Below are 5,948 nucleotides of genomic sequence, written 5' to 3'. Positions count from 1 at the left end.
ATGGCTGTGATTAAAGAACCCCTGGGTGGACATAAAGGCATATTTAAAGAACCTCTAGGGAAGAAGAAGAAGAAACCATTCCTCTGGAGCAAATGGCTACAAGCAGGAATGTTGGGAGCAGTACCTTGTCCCAACACGAATTTGCAAATCAGCTGGAAGATTTCAAGAGTGATATGAGGCAGTTTCTTGCCATGCAACTGGATACCTTGCGGATCCAAAAGAAGCAAGAAGAAGCCAAGAGGGCTTTGGCCATTTTTTGTACTAGGTGCACTAGAAAGCATCCTAGGAACGAATGTCCATTGTACTCCAGAGAAGTGTGTTTTGTATGTGAAGAATACCATCCCACAGATCAGTGCCCTTCCTTACCGAGAATCAAAGCTGCATATCAAAGAGCCAAAGGAGCCACTGAATCACTCTATCATATGAACCAAAGGAAGCCGCATGGACCTAAATCTTACCAGCAGGAACTGCAAGGGACACCTGAGACCTATTATGACCCCTACCAAGCCACTTTCATGCCTTCTTGGGGTCCCCTTGCCCATCCTTCATGGTTCACACCTCCTCCTTATTCCTTCACAGATCCATATTATGCCCAACTAGTTGCTCATTCGTTTCACTCTTATGCTCAACCACAGCCTCAGTGGAATGCACCTTATCAGGGGTGGAGACCCCAGTACAACTCTCATCCCGCTCATTTTCCTCCACCACCTGCTCATCCACAACCATCGCCTCCTACTCCACCAAGGCAACCCCAAATGCCTACCCAACCACAACCCCATCCACATCCATCTCAAACATACACCCCCACTCAGCTACCCATACCACCATTTCCAAAACCATGCAATGGAGCAGCTCAACCCAATTGCAAAGCTGAGGCGAAACATGTCCAAATGACTCCTCCTGAGCTCAATGATCTTCACCAAAGCTCAAGAAGAGTGTTGCAAAACAGAGATTATATTGACAACGTTGAAGGACCAAAAGCAAAAGAAGATTCAAAAGAGAAGATCAAAGAACCATGGGCTGCACTTGATGAAGAGAAGAGATCAGAATCAGAGATCGAGAGAGTTCCTTCATGGTTACCATCAAATCCTCCATGTACTCAAGAGAAAGATCAGCAAAAAGAGGAAGATGAGAAGGTCATGATAGAAGGTGACATGAAGAATGATCCAGATCAGCAAAAGGACCAAGGATATCAAAGCTATATTGAGATATGGTTTCAGAAGGTGACTAAGTTGCAGCGGTACTCTCTTCCTCAGCTATGTTTGATCCCTTCAAAGTCAGATCATTTGGTCTCTAAAGTCCGGATAGTTGTCCAAGCATGCATTTCGAGCCTTCACATCATTTTTTCTCTAATCTCGATGTGCACATGGCTCCATTGGAAGTATTCTTATACTTGAGAACGATCTTGTTTTTCAAGTAGGGTAGGGTAGAGAAAAAAAAAAAAAAAAAAAAAAAAAGAGAGAAAAAGGAAAAGGAAAAAATGAAAATAAGAAGAAAATCAAAATCTAAGGTGAAAACCTCCTCGGAGGCGCCTTAGATTGGCTCATTGATTGAAAACCTCCATGAGGCGGTCAATGGGTTGGAAAGAAGAGAAAATAAAAAGGGAATAAGATCCTTGGGTGAAAACCTCCCTTGGAGGCGCCCAAGGCAGGCAATTAGGGTGAAAACCTCCATGAGGCGCCCTAGTTGTTTTTCAAAAAAAAAAAGAAGAGAAAAAGAAAAAGAGAAATAAAACTAATTTCCATTGGCTAATTTCAGGTTGCAGCAAGGACATTGCAGGGCAAGAGGATCACTCACAACCAAGTCCAAGGGAGTTTTGTGCCTTCTACAGGAAGTCCTGTATTTCTATAGGAAACATCCTGTAGAACCTTTGGACGAACCAAATTCAAGTTTAAAGTGGAATATGATGGTGGGAATCTGTTGATTAGGCCTACAAGCACTTGTGTGTCCATCCTTTGCCTTTCTCGATCATTTGTCCACCTCATTGTGCTTCTAAAGGAAGTTCCTGTAGAAATTATGGGAAACTAGACATGGATTTCAAAAAAGTGGTTTGGCAAACATGGTAGCTTCCTCAAGGGTTCAGAAGCCTCCTGCACTTTTAAAACTCCTCCTCCATCATCTCCATGCCTGCATCACAACCCAAGCTCATTCTTTTTCACCATGCAAAAACTTGCAAAATGCCTTAAAGAAAAAATACATAGAACAAAATTTGTTTTTGCCATAACATGAAAACCATGCTTCCATTTGAAAAACCAGTTTATGGGGAATTGTACAAGGGTGATGGCAACACGCTTGAGCCGTTTCAGCCCATTCCGGTGCACGGTTTCCAAGAAATCAGCCTCCATCACCATCAGCCATTTTTGCATTTTCTCCATATCCGTGCATCCGTTTCAAAACTTGTTTCATGGGGATATGTATATGAGTGATGGTAACCTACCCAAGCAGTTTCAGGCGATTCCGATGCACGGTTTCCGAGAAATCGATCTCTGAAATCTTCAGCCATTTTCCATTTTTCTTGAAATTCGTGCATCCATTGATCACGATTTTGCTATGGGAGGTGCATGATGATGATAGGAACATGCTCAGCAAGTTTCAGATCGATCTGGTTTACCGTTTGGGAGAAATGGCGAAAATAAGTTCTGGTATGGTGAAAATGCAGCAGCAGCAGCTTGAAGGTGCAGATTTGAACGTGGAAACAAATGCCTGTAGCTTAGATCTGGTTAGAGGACACCTGCACAAGGAAAAAAAATCAACAATCATTAGCCAAGCCCTCATGCAACCAAAGGATCCAAGCATGCAGCAGCAGAATATGAGCATGCAGCAGCAAAAAGCACTTCACAGCAGCCATTTGACTTCAGGTACGTGACTAAACCTTGTTCCTCTATTGCATGAGTCTAATCTAAGCATTGCATGAACGAATGAGATGGGGGGATTCAGCCAGGAAGCTAGCCATATTCGATTGCACTCATCAAGGCAAAAATCACGCAGCATGCATGGATAAGTCATTTACGTGGAAGTTGAAAAACACAGTTAGTGTCAGCTGTTTGAACTCCAGTGCAACTGATCTAGAAGAAAACATACAGTTAATAAATAGAACTGCAGTCTGCATGTGGCCACGTACACTTGGCCACTTCACTCTCTTACGTAAATCACACTGCAGTTAAACGACGCTCGGCTGAAACTCTCACCACTCTTTGTTCAACTGCAGTCAACTGAAGCGCATGTCCACCATTTCCAGATCAGTTAACCAGTGGTGCTCTACAAGATTTCTGCCTTTTTTTTCTCGAGATCTCTATAGTTCCTTAAAAAATTCCCGCCTGTCGCACTCTACAGGCGTTTCTACAGGAAGTTGTCTACAGGAAACGCAGAAAACAGCCCTGCAGAAAGAAAATATGGGATTTTCATCGAAATTCAAGCTCCAAATGAGTGGTGGACGAAGCTAGAACAGATCATGTTATGGTAAGGACTGCAGATGTTTCCCATATCATGGTGGATGAAGGTGGATTAGTCAGAGCCATGGAGAAGAATTTGAGCTCACAGGTTGTCGATGGTAACATTGAAATTTGTCCCCTGTCCAATAGTCTGGGCCCTCAGTTCTCTTTCTGCCCTGGGAGTTTGAGAATGAAAAAGGGGCAGTCGATGCAAATACAATATTGACAACTACAACCGGCCTACATGAACTTCTAATGCTGGTGGAGGAGATTGAATCTAAAGAGGCCACAAAAAGAAAACAAGCAGAAGAGAAAGCAATTGTTCAAGACAGTACTGAGACAGATGGTGAAGCATACGATGACCACAAACGTCAGTCTGAAGTACGTGATTCAACTGCAGGCCAATCTAATGTGACTGACAATAAAAAGAATGGAGTTTCTAAGGGTAATGGAAATATGTCTAACCAGCATTTGACAGAGTTGAAATCACATAGGCCTGGTTCAAGTGTTCTTGGTAAAGGTGGAAATTCTCAAATGCAGAAGTCGAGGCCATTTCATCCAAGTACTTCTATCAAAGGGGTTGTAAAGGTTGGAACAAGAGGTAGCATTGAATTGAGTTCACATGGAAATACGGGAGGAAAGTCTCAATTGGAACATATGGAAGTCACAATGTCAGCTACAGAAGGTTCAGTTCATCGGCCAACAAAAATGGAACTGCAAGGTTGAAGTATACTGTTCCACAACCATTTGCTCTTGCAACTGACAAAAGGGCTTCCACAGGAGTACGGCCTGTTGATGTAGCAGCTAATGACATGAACAAGCATATGGGTGCAAGAGGTACCCCATCTTCTTCAGTTCCTAAAAAGGACAAGATGTCAGTGAAACTGGATACACAAGTTGCTTGCAATCCTTTGCTCTCTGAAGATCTACATCTACATGACCAGAATGTGAATCCTTCCAAGCAAGTGAATATGAAGCTAGAGGAAGATGCTCATTCCACTTTTTCCTCAACTGCAAATGCAAAATCAATCAGAGATTCTAAGGGAAAGTCTGGTAGTGCTCCTTCTGGAGTTGTTTTCATCTTTAGATGTAATGAGAAAGCTTAGAAGCGTAAAAAGTTTTTTTTACAAAATTTGAGGCAAAATTGAAGAAAGGAAACACGCGGAGGCAAGAGAGAAAGGCAGTGGTAAGAAGACCCAGGATAGGCCATCACATGAAAAGCCACAAGAACAAAAAAAGGAAAAGCAAGAAAAAGGGCCAAATTGTTGAGGCCAAAACTGTGGGAGGAATGAAGGCACTAACACCCAGGGAGAAAAGACTACAGAGCAGGATGGAAAGGACTGAAAAAGCCCACATCAGTGAGGGCACCTCTAAGGCAGCCACAGCCAAGCTGAAAGGAAAATCACCCACAGCCAAGCAGGATACAGTGGTGCTGTCTATTTCTACAGGAAGCCAAAACTCAGCTACAAGACTTTCTACAGGAAGTTCTGTATTTTTACCAGAAACATCCTGTAGAAGCCTTTGGGTAGGCTAGAATCAATTATGGAGAGGGATTTGAAGCTTGAAGACTATTGAGGAGACATGCAACCACTCTTTTCTTCCATCCTCCACTGGTTTCATCTCCTTTCGCCACCATTGCTGCCATCAGATTGAATATACTTGCACACTCATACCAAGGCTGAGAATTCACTAGGAAAAGGAACAGGCAGTGGGGAGAAGCAAAGAAGCATGGTTTCATGACAGAAAAGAGGACATCACTTCAGAAGCTTGGCATGACAAGGAGGCCACCAGGGCCATCAAAGATGAGGAGAGAGATTGGTTGCTCAGAGGATGAGCAACACTTTCAGTAGGGGGGTGATGATGAGCCCCAAAAATGGATAATTATTTGGGCTCATTCAACCTCCTAATTTGACTTAATCCACCATTCTCATTAGTTTATTGCATGTTTTTGATTATATTTATGCTAATAGAGTGAATTTGGTTAGTCATTATGCCAACAAGTCTAATGGGTGCTTTGTGTAGCCTTTTTGGTCAATTTGGAGACAAAATTGAAGGTCTTAATGAGCACTTGGCAGCCAAGTTCGTGGGAGAACAAGGGAGAGGATTTGTAGGAAGGTGTCCCCTTCATTTATGGGCCCTTACCTCGAATTCTCCACCATCAGCTCGGAGTTCAAAGGCCACCAAATCAATTTGCACAAGGGCAGCCAAGCAAGTCAAGTAGGACTGCTGTTAACTACAAGTTTTGGGTAGCCAAGTCCCTAAATTTTAGGAGGACTGTTGGGGTCCTCAATTTGTATAAATAAGAAGGCTTAGGGCCTCATTTTGGTTAGCTAGTGGTTAGTCATTTTGTAGCTGGTAGTTAGTCATTTCATAGTCTTGTTGTAGTCATTTTGTAGTTCGATTTTTAGGCAATAGATTAGCTTTTCTTTCAGCTCATTCTCAAGCTCTCCTTGTGGACAGTTTTGATGTAACTCTTCATTTCTTGATCAATAAAGATGAATTCAGCTTTGCACCAGC

This window comes from Pinus tabuliformis, chromosome 7 (genome assembly GCF_031772625.1).
Source record: "Pinus tabuliformis cultivar Carrire ecotype Pingquan chromosome 7, CPIR1, whole genome shotgun sequence".
NCBI lineage: Eukaryota > Viridiplantae > Streptophyta > Pinopsida > Pinales > Pinaceae > Pinus > Pinus tabuliformis.
Note: the sequence above shows the minus strand (reverse complement) of the source record.